Source organism: Thamnophis sirtalis, unplaced genomic scaffold, assembly GCF_051295495.1.
Source record: "Thamnophis sirtalis isolate CommonGarterSnake01/CBP01778 unplaced genomic scaffold, rThaSir2_p1.2 scaffold_7, whole genome shotgun sequence".
Classification (NCBI taxonomy): Eukaryota; Metazoa; Chordata; class Lepidosauria; order Squamata; family Natricidae; genus Thamnophis; species Thamnophis sirtalis.
In genome coordinates this window covers 26,391,790-26,406,620 of record NW_028261387.1, presented here as the reverse complement: position 1 = coordinate 26,406,620, position 14,831 = coordinate 26,391,790, and the positions used below count along the sequence as shown (strand labels likewise).

The following is a 14,831-nucleotide window of genomic DNA, read 5'->3' as shown; positions in this document are numbered from 1 at the left end:
CTATCTGAGAATTTAAACGTGGTCCAAATTGGGAAACTTTTTCCAGCCTTTCTGCTCTTAGACTGGAGCTCTCCCAAAACAGCCCTAACTCGGGCGGACTGAGTTTTCGAATTGAGCATGTGCAGGCAAAGGGAGGCGTGGTCAAGAAAAACATCACTCAGTCCAAGGGCAGATAGGCTGTGTTAACCCAGCATTTGGGCTCTCTGAGCAGTGCACTGGACTCTTGAGAGCACCATATAATTCTCACCCAGGGAAATGATTTCAATATATCATTATTATATGCACAAAGATGGAAGATTACAGAAATATTCATAATGCAGGCATGGATTGTGAAAATGGCTGAGCCTGCAGATATGGCTAAATTGGCATGCTCTGTTAAGGAGGGAACTATAATTACTTATATAACTGGAAGCCTTTTATGGACTTTTTGCTGAAAATGGATTAAAATGAATGAGTGATTTGGGGCTTTATTGATTGAAAAGGTCTACTAATGGGAACAAAGATATGTAACTTAGGAAGATGGAGATGGCAATTATTATGTGGCAAAGAAGATAGAAGTTCTTTCATTAGATATCTATCTTTTCTTTGTCTTTTATTATCTGTCAAGTTTTATTTTATTTTCCTATTTTTTATTTCACATCTCGGTAGGTTTTTTTAAACCTTTGTAAAATAATCCTACAATAAAAATTATCTTTTTAAAAAAGGAAGTGCTAGTACTAATACATAAAGAGTTCTATACCTCCTCGAGATTCTACCAAGTGACATTTTTCATAATTTATTTTTTGTATCCATCAGGAGTTCAAGACAGGATTTACCACAATTTGTGTTTCAGCTTCTCCTTCCCATTTCTTTGAGTTGAGCGAATGTGACTGGTCCAAAGGCACCCTGTGAGCTCCTATAGTTGAGGATGGATTTGAATCTCGCTCTAATCCACAACTTTAATCCCTGTACCACAGCAGATCTTTGAATCAGGAGTTACTTCTGTGAAGACATCTGATACAGGTAGGCCTCAACTTCCAATCACAATTGAGCTAAGCAAAACTTTTGCTGTGAGTTTTGCTCCATTCTACAACCTTTCTTGCTACAGATATTAAGTGAATCACTGCAGTTGTTAAATTGGTAACATGGTTGTAAACAACTGCAGTGATTCACTTAACACCTAAAGCAAGAAAGGTCATGGATCTGGCTTCCCCATTGAATTTGCTTGTCAAAAAGTTACAAAAACTGATCATATGACCTCGGGACACTGGAACTGTCATAAATATGATGTCAGGCCTGCAATTATATTCCTTTTAAAATTTTGGCCTGCCACACTTTCTCTTATTTCAGCGTAAAATATCAGCGAACAATTAGGAGCAAGCCTTTTGAGATAAGAAGCTGAGATGAGACGCTTCTCTTCAAATCTTCAAAGGAGTTTTTTTTCTAAAATTTATTGCTGCTGGCAAGAAGCCCAGCCTGTGGGGGATGGAAAGAAGAGGAATGAAGGAGCTTATTCTCAACGTGGCTAAGGATGGCCAGATGATCTGATAAATGGAGATCCCAGCCACCCTCACACAGTCAATCCGGATGGAGATCCCAGACCATTCCAGACAACTAAACGTGAGTGCATACTACCCCTCCTTCCCCCCAGCCAAGGCTTGGAAAAAACCCTGGAGTGGAGATTTTGATGCCTTCCAAACGGGGGTAATTGAAATGAGCCAATATCCTGCAACTGAGTTGAAGACAGAATCCCTATCAAGATGGGGCTTTCAACCCAGCCAGCAAGAAGGGATTTGGCCAGCATCTTTCACTTACCAGCCACCAGAAATTGGGCTGCAGCTAGTGGATGAAGCACCACTAAATTGGGCTTTCTTCCCAGAGTATGGATGGTTAAGATGCCAGTGGGCACCTCCTGGGCCATCAACATGGGAAAGTCCTCCAAGCCAGCAGAGGGGTCTTTGGGCCAGAAATCCTCCAAGCCAGCAGATGGGCCCTTGCCATGTAAACCCCCCTAACCAGCCATCATTGGTTGAACTGCGACCTGTGAATCAGGCACCCTCGGGATGGGTCTTAATCCCAGGTCATGGATGGAAGGTATTCCAATTGGTACCTGCCCTTCCTCAGCAGATGGCACCATGGCAGACAACTGGGCAGTGGCCAACTGAGGGATTGACCTCCCCACTGGTTCCAGTCTCCCCTGCAATGCCCCAAAAGGTTCTTGCCCAACCTTCCTACAGAGAAAGGTTCTCAACAATGGAAGAAGGGATTACCAAGGGGCAAGCTACAGAATGGATGGTGGAAAAATGTGATGAGGTGGTTCCTAAGTTTAGAGATGTAACTAGGTTCCTTTCCTCGTGGGGGCAAGCCAATAAAATGCCACCTTTGCTGTCAACTTGGCCACAAAGGGTCAGAGTGCTTGGCTCCAGCCCCATTGCCACAAACATGTGCACCAACCGCCACGGCGGAAAAGAGAAGGCCCCAGATGCCACCACAAAAGAGTCATTTGGGCCAACAACCTCTAGAAGAGGATCCCCAACTTAAGGTGACGAAGAGTCCTACCACGGGGGAGGCTTCAGAGGAGGTAAAGGGCAACCAACCTCTGGAAGAGGTTCTCCAACTTAAGGTGACAAAGAGTCCTACCAAGGGGGAGGCCTCAGAGGAGGAAAATGGTCAACAACCTCTGGAAGAGGATCCCCAACTTAAGGTGATGAAAAGTCCTACCAAAGGGGAGGCCTCGGAGGAGGAAAAGAGCAAACACCCCCTGGAAGAGGATCCCCAACTTAAGGTGACAAAGAGTGCTACCAAGGGGGAGGCCTCGGAGGAGGAAAATGCTGAAGATGACCCAATGGTGAATGCACCCATCCGCCCCTTCGCCTTCCAAGTCAACCTCCAAGTGCCTAAGATGGAGTTGGAGTGGGAAGTTGAAGCAGTTGTGAGCACCAGTTGCGCTCGATGCTTAATCAGCACCTCGATTGTCAAGCAACTAGGCATAAGCACAGGATCTCTAGCCTGTCTCATTTGGGTTGAGCAGGTAGATGGAACGCTAATTGGATGCTAATAACTGACCTGGTGAAGTTACAAGTGGGCTGCCACTACAAGCTTCTCAGATTCATTGTGGCTCCAGAGATGCCGGAAAAAATAATCTTGGGGCTTGCATGGCTTGACAAGTGGAAACCTACGATAAAGTGGGAAGACGGTGGTAGGAAATTGATGATGGTGGTTGAGCCGCTACCACCAATGGAGGAAAAGGGCCAGCCAGGGATGATTGAATCCAAGAGCCCAGAACCTGCAGCAGAGACAAAAACCCCAGCTGTCCAACAAGAACCCAAAACCTTGTTGGGGGATGTTATGTCGAGAAACCCACAGCATGACAGTAATGGAAGCCAGGATAAGCTGATGACAGCTATGAAATTGGCGCTCCCAACAGACAAGTGGCTCAACAACAACCAGGCAATCCTAACAATGGAAAATGGATTAGCCTGGAAGGGGTCCAAACTGTACGTCCCTGCGGGGTTGAGGCTGGAAGTTCTACAGCAAAGTCATGAGGCGGAACTAGGAGGCCACTTTGGATTCCTAAAAACGCTCCACCTCGCCAGGCATCAATTTTGGTGGCCAAAGATGGAATCAGAGGTGGAAGATTACGTAAAAAGCTGTGCTACCTGCGTAATGATGAAACCACTGCTGGAGAAGTCTCCTGGACTGCTACAACGAGTGACCAGCCCTAACAGATCATGGGAAGAGGTCACAATGGACTTCATCATGCAACTCCCAGACAGCAGTGGAAACAGAGTAATCTGGACAGTTATGGACTTGGTTTCCAAGCAGGCGCACTTCATCGCTTGCTCAGAGTTGCCATCCGCAAAGAAATTAGCGAAAATGTTTGTGAAAGACATTTATCGCCTACACGGATTGCCCAAGAGGATCATTTCAGACCGTGGAGTCCTGTTCACAGCCAAGTTCTGGAGCCAGGTCCTGAGATCCATTGGGTCCACACAAGAACTGAGCTCAGAGGTTCATCCCAACATGAACTGCGCAGAAAAGACAGCCAAGGCGGTAGTGGAACAATACATCCAGTGTTTTGTGGACTATCAGCAAGGCAATTGGTCAGACTTGCTACTCTTCGCCGAAGTGGCGTACAACAATGCGATTCACAGCAGCACTGGATTTACTCCTTTCCAGATTACCAGTGGCATGGAAATTGTTCCCATGCCTGAGCTGCCCAGAGAACCTCCCTCTTCCATGTCTTTGAATGAATGGATGGACATGCTAAAGAAAGAATGGGAGAATACGAAGAAGGCTCTAGCAGATGCAGCAGAAGCCTACCAGAAGCAAGCTGAGAAACACCGCTCGCTCCAGTACCCCTTTCATGTGGGGGACAAAGTTTTTGTGTCTACACAAAAGATTAGGAATACCTAGCAAGGAATTTGGTTCAAAATTTCTAGGCCCATTCCCAATAGTGAAGATAGTTAGCCCAGTTACAGTTCAGCTCAGTCTACCCAGAAGTCTAGGGAAATTTGACCCAGAATTTCATTGTAGCTTGTTGAAACCAGTAATTGGGTCTAGCATAAGAGCATCCACCCAAACTTTCTCTCCTCCTAACCAGATAGAAGGGGAAACACAATCTGAGGTGGAAATGATTGTAGACTCTAGTTTGAATAGGGGTCGCTTACAGTATTTAGTGCAATGGAAGGGTTACCCTTTGTCTGAAGCCACTTGGGTACCCTTTGTCTGAAGCCACTTGGGTAAAAACCTGGAACTTAAAAGTGGAGAAGTTAGTAGAACAATTCCCAAGAAGTTTCCCAATAAGCCAAAGGGTCCCCTGGGGGGGAAGTAGGTGGTTAATTTTTTTATATGTTAACTTTTATGTTATTCTCTTTTCAGGAAACATTTTTCTTCTGAGGAGAGGCCGCCTGTCAGGCCTGCAATTATATTCCTTTTAGAATTTTGGCCTGCCACACTTTCTCTTATTTCAATATGCTGTTTCATTAGTATAGGAGGGGAGGGGGGAATAGACAGGAGTAGGATTGTGGAATGTATTGTTTTCATTCTTTACTAGAAGCCAAGGTCATCTTTTGTCTCCGTACTTTTACACCTGACCGGAAGCAGCTGGGTGTGGATTCCAGCGTGGAAGAAGATTGGACCATGTGATGGATTGTGGGTGTGGGGACAAGATCATTAACTTTTAACTGGGTGGAATTCTGATGTCATTTCCAGAATTGGGATTAACACTGATGTGTTAAGATGTCTGCTTTATTAAATTGGAACTTTAAGGATCGTTTTGCCTTGGACTCTGATTTAATTCTACATGATACTTGGAACGCTGACATATGAGCCTGTTGCCAAGCGTCCAGATTTTGATCAGATGACCATGGGAAGAACGTAAAGGTTGTAAAGTGTGGGGAATGGTTATAAGTAACTTTTTCAGTGCCATTATAACTTTGAATGGTCATTAAATGAATTGTTGTAAATCAGGACTCCCTGTAAAGCAGTAGCCCCCAACCTTTTGGGCACCAAGGACTGGTTCCATGGATAAAGGTTTTTCCGCAGACCAAAGGGGGTGTGGTTTTGCATATTGCCTGTGGATGGGGCTTCACTTGTTTGTGTGGCCTGGTTGCTGGCATGTCCCATGGTCCCCTGCTGTAAAGAGAAAGTTAAGAAGCTAAAAGTCAAGCTTAATCCAAAGTCCTTGAGAATGCTTGCTAAGACCTTCTTGAAGATGGAAGCTCTTTAACCCCAGGGAATCTTTGCTACCTATGTGAGAGGAGAGGCGATCTATCTGAATGTGATGGCAGGTAGGATAAGCTGCTCTGGAAGTAAAAAAAAAAACTTCAAACAGGAATTTAATTATTATGAACTTTGGAAGGGGAGAGCCAAGGGATCCAATATAGACGATCACTTAAACATGAGCTAGCAGTGTGCGGCAGCAGCCAAAAAATCCTTGGTTGTATAAATAGAGGCATAGTATCAAAATCATATGAAGTATTAGTACCGCTCTATAAAGCCTTAGTAAGGCCACAACTGGAATACTGCATCCAATTTTGGTCACCACATTACAAAAAAAATGTTGAGACTTTGGAAAAAGTGCAAAAAAAATCAACTAAGATGATTAAAGGCCTGGAGACTAAAACATATGAAGAACAGTTGCAGGAAGTCTTGAGAAAAGAAGGATTAGGGGTAACATGAGAGCAGTTTTGCAATATTTAAGGGACTGCCACAAAGAAGAGGGGGGTCAACTTATTTTCCAAAGCACCAGAAGGCAAGACAAGAAACAATGGATGGAAACTAATCAAGGTGAGAAGTGACCTAGAATCAAGGAGAACTTCCTAATATTGAGTGGAACAGGTTGCCTTCAGAGGTTGTGGGGCCTTCGTCACAGGAGGTTTTAAAGAAAAGATTGGACAGCAACTTGTCTGAAATGGTATAGGGTCTCCGGCTTCAGCAAGGGGTTGGACTAGAAGGCATCCAAGGTCCCTTCCAGCTGTATTCTGATTTTGAGAATGGACACTGCATTTGCTGTATATAAAAACTATAGTGTTCCTTACTCTCTTGAGGCACAATTTGTTTATTTATATATATAAAAATTTCCTCTGCGGCATAAATGTCTTCAGTTTTCAGTGATTGAAATTGTTGCCCATGAAGCTGCTAATTTCCAAGGCAAATTGGATTAGCATAATAATTGCGTCCTTGGGTCCCTTACTGATGGTAAACTTAATTAGGTCAGTCTTAAGGACCTGCTATTTGAATTCATCTTCTGAATGATTGTTAATTAGCCCTGTTGAAGATGCTCACGTATACTTATAATCCTCTTGTTTCTTAAGGGTGTTAAGAAGCAGAGGTTGTTTGCAAACAAAACAAAATAAAAATCCTTTATATATATTTCAAATTAGCTTTGTTTCCTTGGCCAGAAAGAAACATATACTTCAAGGAGGTCCCCCCACCTCCATTTTCTTTGTTTCTCGGAAATATTTGTCATAATACCTCAAAATAGTAGCTATTCTTTTGTTTGGCAAGTAATCATACCTAAATATTTTGCTGACTTAACTTTTCTTGTCCTGAGAATCTATCTTCTAGGAATTAGAGATTACCCACTCCTGAACTCTTAAGAAAACAGTCATCCAAAACAACTTTATCCCTCAATAATTTCATGCTCCTATAGTCACTTGTACAAACAAGCCTCTCTTTAAATCTACCTCAGCAGTTGCTTTCAGAAGCGAGGAAAGAAAAGCAGAAAAATGTAGTATTCCCCCCACCGTAAATATACAGCAATAAAAAACAATCACTTATTTTAGATGCCTTTACAGACTTCAGAATAAAAATTGCTGGTCCACTTTAAGAATCAAAGTTTTTAATCAACCTTCAAAAAGTTCAGGTAGTCTATTCCAGGGGTGAAATCCAGCAGGTTCTGATAGGTTCTGCAGAACCAGTAGCAGAAATTTTGAGTAGTTTGGAGAACTGGTAGTGGAAATTTTGAGTAGTTTGGAAAAACTGGCAAATGCCACCCCTGGCTGGCCCCAGAGTGGGGTGGGAATGGAGATTTTGCAGGATTCTTTTCATGGAGTGGGGTGGGAATGGAGATTTTGCAGTATCTTTCCCCTGCCACGCCCACCAAGCCATACCCACCAAGCCACACCATGCCCACCAAGCCATGCCCACAGAACTGGTAGTAAAAAAAGTTGAATTTCACCATTGGTCTATCCGCATGATATTTGGAACCATAGTAAGGAATTAAATGCCCCCATTCTTGCCTCCTGTTGTACTACTCTACATATATTTTCTTTATTTATTAGATTTATACAGTCCCCTCCCCCATCTCACCTAAGTGGTTTTGGGCAGTTCCCAACAATTTGAAACAACAATCCAATAAGGACAAGTTAAAAACCAATATACAAGCATATAAAATCATCAATAACTCATCAGCAGTCAAATCCATCCTTGTTTCAAGCCCTACAAAGCCACATACATCAAGTATGGTGGCAGATACATGGCTTTGGGGCCTCCTTAAAGGCTAGCAGGGTCAAAGCTAATCTATAATCTGGGAGTGTGGGGGATGATGATGTCCTTTTTATGTATTTTTGAAAGCTGATGCTAGACCTGACTCACAAACACCAATTCAATAATCGTTGACTTATGACCGTCACTTAGCAATTATCTGAAATTATGATGAATCTCCCAAAGGGTATTTACGAAGCATATTTGAAATTCGGACCACACACACACAATGTTCCCTCTAATTTTTTTTCAGTGTGAGCGGAAAAGTATAGTGTTTGAGCGGCACATTTTCATGCCTGAGCACCTGAATTTTTTTCACATATGTCACCTAAGACAACAACAAAATCAGTATTATTTGAAACTCAAAGTTATGTTTATTCAAGGTACCCGCTTAATTAAAAGTGTTATATAATATCAGTATCACTTAACAACGCTCCTGCTTAGCAACCAAAATGTTGGCTCAGACAGTCTGGCATTTGAAGCACGCAAGTCTTAAAGCTGTTGTTACAAGACCCTTGCACCCCTAACCCTTTCGGGAAAAAACCCCCAGGGGTTTTCAAACGTGACAGCTTTAAGACTTGTGGACTTCAACTCCCAGAATTCCTCCCTGAGGGGAATTATATATTTGGACTGTTTCATAGTTACATTAGAGAACTACATTGTTAGAACTTAGCACAAAAGATACCTTTTATCTGAAAATCCAAATAGAGTAAACCTGCTATTATCCCAGAGCACTAATTTCATTTGTCCCAATCTGTTTTACGAGTCTGTATTAAAATAGATAGAAATATTTTCACTAAATTTTGTAGATCTATATTTCAGGAACCTATCAGAAGTTAGGGCAAGATAAGAGTGGAAGAATGAATTTTGTTGCAGGTCATGGGGATTTTTTCAGCATCTTAAAAGTGGAGCGCATGTGCATTGAACTAGCAATACCCATTTAATAACAAAAGGAAATGGCTGAATTAAATTTGGTAAAGTTGCAAGCGAGCTGTAAAAAGCTTGTGGTTTTTAAAATCATAGAATCAGAAGGGATACTGGAGGTCTTCTAGTCCAGCCCCTTGTCCAAGGCAGGAGTCTTTATATCATCTGAGACAAATGGCCGTCCAGTCTTTTGAAAACCTGCAGCAAATGAATTAAGATTCCATTGATTTTAATTGTTCTTACTGTCAGATTTCTCCTTATTTCCATCTTGAGTCTCCTGACAAGTTTCCATTGCTTCTTGTCCTGTCCTCAGGTGCTATTGCTGCCACCTCCTCCTCCTCCTCCTCCAACAGCACCAACACATTTGCTGCCCAGCGCTGCGGCTGAGGTGAAGCCGCCGAAGCTCCCGCTGGCGCCCCCGCAGCGTTGGGCGGAAATCCGGCAGTGCTGTTGGAGGAGGAGGAGGCGAACCAGCCTGCCACCGCCGGCCACCGCCAGCCCCGCCGCTCTTCCCGCCCCCTTCCCAGCCCCACAGTCCAGCGGTCGCAGCAGAAGCAGCCCCGGGTCTCCGCTGCCGCTCCCCGCATTTTCTGGATGGGGATCCCTTGGAGAGGGGATTCCTTCCTGCGAGACCCTGTCCAGAAAATGCGGGGAGCGGCAGCGGAAACCCAGAGCAGTTTCTGCTGCGACCGCTGGACTGTGGGGCTGAGAAGGGGGCGGGAAGAGCAGCGGGGCTGGCGGTGGGCGGTGGTGGCAGGCTGGTTCGCCTCCTCCTCCTCCAACAGGCAACAGCACTGCCGGATTCAGTTGCAGCCGCCTGCAAAGGACTTCCACACATTTCCTTAAGAAATCTCTGCGTGGCAGATAAAAACTGCTGCGCGGGATTTTCTTGCAACGTGTGCAGCCGCGCACGCGCGCACCTTAGAGGGAACAGTGCACACACACACACACACAGTCACATTTTGGGCACTTGTCAATCAGCCTGCATTTATAGCTGTTTGCAGTGTCCATTGGTCACACAATTTATGATGCTCTTGCTAGAAAATGACATTTTATTTTTCATTTCTGGCAAAAAAAAAAAAAAAAGCCCACTGAGGGCAATAATTTCTCTTAATAACTATAGTGTTCACTTAAGGACTACTGTAATATGTGTGTGTGTGTAAATATATATATATATATATATATATTTACAAATATATAAATATAACATATATATATATATATATATATATATATATATATATATATATATATATATATATATATATATATATATATATATATATATATATATATATATATATATCCCTTTATTTATTTATCAACACAAATGCAACACACACACACACACACACATATTCGAACCTGTGCTGTATTACATCTTAGGCAGATGTCTTAACCATTAAGCCACAGGTCCTCCTCCTTATCAGCTATATACATACATACATACATACATACATACATACATACATACATACATACATACATACATACATATATATATATAGAGAGAGAGAGAGAGAGTTACAACCCCTGGTATGCCCAAATATGGGAGGAAGTTCACTGCAACTTCACTGCCCAAATATGGGAGGAAGTTCACTGCTTCCATTCTCTGTCCATCGGCTCGTCACAAGAGACCATCCAGGCAGAAACTCAATATTTTTACTGTTGCCTTTGTTACATTTGTATTGTATTTGTCTAGTCTCTATTTATTTATCAGCACAAATATATATATATATATCAGGTTGGTCGTGTGTGCCATGACTTACAACTGTCATGACACATGATAGATTATTATGGGCTCCATTATAGTTGTAAGTTGAGAGTTAGCTATATTGGAATGCTGTCTCTCTTCTCTACACCTCTGAACATCCTTCTGTATTGCTCATGCTTTGTAGGGATGCTGAAAACTGTACAAGTAATCCTCAACTTACGACAGTTTGTTTATAGTGATCATCCGAAGTTACAAAAGCACTGAAAAAAGTACTTATGATCATTGTTTTCACAATTATGATCATGGTAGCATTTCAATGGTCATATGATCAAAATTCAGACGCTTGGCAACTGACTCATATTTATGACGGTTGCCCTGGGGTCATGTGATCACCTTTTAAGACCTTATGACAAGCAAAGTCAATGGGGAAGCCAAATTCGATTAACAACTATGTCACTAACCTTACAACCACAGCAGTGGTGGGTTTCAATTTATTTTAATACCGGTTCTCTCATGCACGCATGTGCACTCATGCGTGCGTCTGAAGCTTCTGCACATGGGCAAAGCATCCAGGAATGTGGGTGGATCCTTCCACTGCTGCCACTACTGGTTCTCCCAATCCAGAGCAAACTGGCAGAAACCCACCTCTGAACAGCAGTTATTCACTTAACAACTGTGTCAAGAAAGGTCATAAAATGGATCAAAACTTGCTTAACAACTGTCTTTCATAGCAATGGAAATTTTGGGTTCAATTCAGAGGTGGTATTCAGCAGGTTTTTACCAGTCCTGGAGAACCAGTAGCAGAAATTTTGAGTAGTTCAGAGAATTGATAAATACCACCTATGACTAGCCCCACCCCCATCTATTCTCTGCCTCCTGAGTCCCAGTTGATTGGGAAGAAATGGAGATTTTGCAGTCACCTTTCCCTGGAATGGGGAGGGAATGGAGATTTTGCAGTATCGCCCACCAACCCATGCCCACAGAACCAGTAGTAAAAAAAATTGAATCCCACCACTGGTTCAAATATGGTCATAAATGAAGGACTACCTGTAATTCAGCAACTCTCAGTAACAATCCTTGGTCTTAATCGAAAGGCTGAGAAGTGATAGTCCTGTGACTGGCAAATGTAAGTATGAGCACAGAAAAAGATGTTGGATTGGAGATCAGCTAACATAATAAAGATGTAAAGTTCTTTTCTCCTAGTTGTATTATCATTTGTTGGTCTTGTGTTACAACCATAATAAACAATAGTCTCTCCTACAATAAGTATGACCCCTGCTTTGTAACTATTGTATACTATAACATGCATGTACTGGATATACTGAATATACTGGTGAGATGCACAACATACTATTCCTGTTTGTGACACATATGCACATTCACTCCATGACTACCCAATTTACTTTCTAAAACACCTCCCAAGGTAAGTACTGCTCTATTTCATGTGCACTTGTACAATCCTTTAAAAAAAAAAGTCAGGAATTCAATCAAGGTTATCCTCTTGTGTTGTAGAGACTATCTTTTCTGAACGGTTTCTTTAATAATCTTTGCTACTTTTTAAAAAAATATTTGCAAACTACCGTGACAATTCTAATAATCAGCTCTAGATACAGTAATTGCACCAATTATTGTATCCAGAGTTGAAGTGAAATTTCCCAGGAGACTTTTTTTCTGTGAATATTTGAGATATTATACCCACCATCCTCCCACATCTTTATGCTCCCAAATGACACTAAACCCGTGTGCTATAGAAAGTGTTAAATGGTGATCAGAGCCCTAAAAACTTACACACAATGCTTCTTGCCATACTCAAAATTTAAAAGTAGGGGAAACTTGTAAAGATTGATGATAGATAGATGACAGATAGATAGATAGATAGATAGATAGATAGATGGATGGATGGATGGATGGATGGATGGATGGATGGATGGATGGATGGATGGATGGATGGATGGATGGATGGATAGATATAGATGATGAAGAGATAGATAGATGAATAGATGAATAGATAGATAGATAGATAGATAGATAGATAGATAGATAGATAGATAGATAGATAGATTATAGATAGATAGATAGATAGATAGATAGATAGATAGATAGATAGATGAATTAAATAATCCTCTTGAAAGAATTATAGTAAAGGTTTAGCTAGAGCTTGTTCTGAATAGTTTGCAGTGCTACTCATGCATAGATAGATAGATGATAGATAGATAGGTAGGTAGGTAGGTAGGTAGGTAGGTAGGTAGGTAGGTAGATAGATAGATAGATAGATAGATAGACAGACAGACAGACAGACAGACAGACAGACAGACAGACAGAGAGTGGCTGGCTGGAGGGAGGGAGGGAGAGAGAGAGAGAGAGATGAAGAGATGGATAGAGATGAAGAGAGAGTGAGAGAGAGAGAGAGAGAGAGATGATAGAAGATGATGGTGATGATGTATATAGATGACAGACAAACAGACATGCTTCTGTCTAAATTCTTGGAATACTTCTCAAAAACTTTGATACAATAGGATCCTGCCCACAATTTCTCTTTCAGCAGGAGAAACATGTTGAGATGGCCTTTGCGCAGGTGGACTGGAGCTGATGCCCACGCATCTTGAAGACACCACGAAAGATAGGCTGTGTTTGAGAACTGAAATACCTTGCGTTCATACCCAGAATCAAAGGGAGCCCAAAAGCAGCTGAATGCACCACGTATCACAATAGACCAGGTAAACCATCCTTCAGTCCAAATAAGGGATTTTCAAAGAAATCAGGGGTAGTAAATCATTAGTGGGTTCAACTGAGGTCTCCAGCAGTCCTGTACCTTAACTCTACTATCTAAGATGGAGGCCAGTCCCAGAACTGGTCCTGTTTATCAGCAGTCTATACTATTGGAGAAACCCAATCCTTGGGAGGAGGGAGGGGGAATGGCAAAATCGTTTCGCAGAGGTCAAATAGGTCGACCTGGCTTGCAACTGATCCCACTCTGGAAAAGACCCAATGCGACTCGTTTTCCCAGAGACCCTTCCTCACCGTCCCCCCCCCACCGAGTTAGGACTGGGTCTTTACAACAGAACCGAATCGGGGCTGCCGACCCATTTCCCCGCCTCTCCCTCATCAGGCATATGGAATACGTAGCGCCCGAACGGGAAGGGCTCCGGGCGGCCAGACTAACCTGGGGGCGGGGAGGGGGTGTTAGTTGCTCGGCGCTCTCGGCTTCGACCCGGAATCGCGGGCTCCGAACTAAACAAAGATGGGATCGCAGGCAAGACGTCTAGATCTCCGTTAAGTCCCGGATCGGGAGATCGGCTGCAGTCCGCCAGTTACAGAAAAAGTCAAGCCCGCTAGAGCTGCAGTTGTGGGGAAGCCTCTCGGGTTTGACCTGCAGGGGGCAGCCGGCCCGTACATGGGGGCGAGCAGATCCGAGGACCGGTGCCGTCCGAGGGGAAGGCAGCCCGTGCAAACCTTCGGAGAGGCGCCTACTCCAAGGTCGCCCCACACAAGCTGCGTGTCTCGGGCCCCGCTGCTTCAGCCCCGCCAGTTGTTCTGCCCCGATTCCCGGATACCTCCCCGATCCCTCTAGCACTCCCTGCCCGTCTTCTCCCCTCGCCCTCCTCCTTAGAGACTGTCAAGCCTGGGGGCCCTTCCAGATCGTCCCGCGGGAATTTGATTCGCGAGAGATCGGGCGGCCCGTGCCTTTGCGCGAGCAGATCCACACAAAGAAGCCGGCAAGTTTGATTTACCTGGAGGACGGAGCTGGGGCTGTGTGTCTGGCTGCTGGCCGGAGCGCGCCCATCAGCCGCCCCGAGGCAGGCTGCGCCCTCGATTCCCCGTGTCCAGATGCGCCTAGTGGGCTGCCGCCTTCTCCTCCTGCGGCTCCCCGCCTTGGCGGGCGGCGACACAGCGCTCCCTGGAGTCCGGCGAGCTGCTCCGGGGCTTCTCCTGGCAGAGGGAAATGCGCCTCGGCGCTCTCTCGCTCGCTGCGGGGAAGTCTGCCCAGAATGCTCTGTCGAGAAAGGGAAAGGGAAAGAGGAAAGGGACGTTTCCCCTCCCTCCTTCCCCTCCCTGGCTCCAGCTTTTTGGCCCGAGAGCCGCCTTCTAGCGATTGTAATTCAGACAATCTTTCCAGAAATTAATATGCGTTTCCCGTTCCTGAGTTGCACGTTAGATTGATTTGTCAGCCAGAGTCCCAAGCAAAGTGCTGAAATTTGCTAGGGAAGCTGTTCCCGAGTCTTTC

At 44.0% G+C, this 14,831-nt stretch overlaps 1 protein-coding gene across 4 annotated transcripts in view; it reads right to left on the bottom strand.

Annotated features, from left to right (window-relative positions):
* The window catches only part of KANK4 (KN motif and ankyrin repeat domains 4), an 87,777-nt gene extending 73,197 nt beyond the window's left edge, over window positions 1-14,580 (bottom strand). For 2 of the 4 annotated variants that reach the window (XM_087719575.1, XM_087719577.1), the window contains exon 1: window positions 14,338-14,580. The gene's annotated coding sequence lies outside the window, so the exon portion shown is untranslated. Of the gene's footprint in view, window positions 1-13,769; window positions 14,058-14,337 lie in introns of those variants that run through there. The other 2 variants (XM_087719578.1, XM_087719576.1) reach the window with 2 other exon arrangements.
* Window positions 14,581-14,831: the final 251 nt, after the last annotated feature.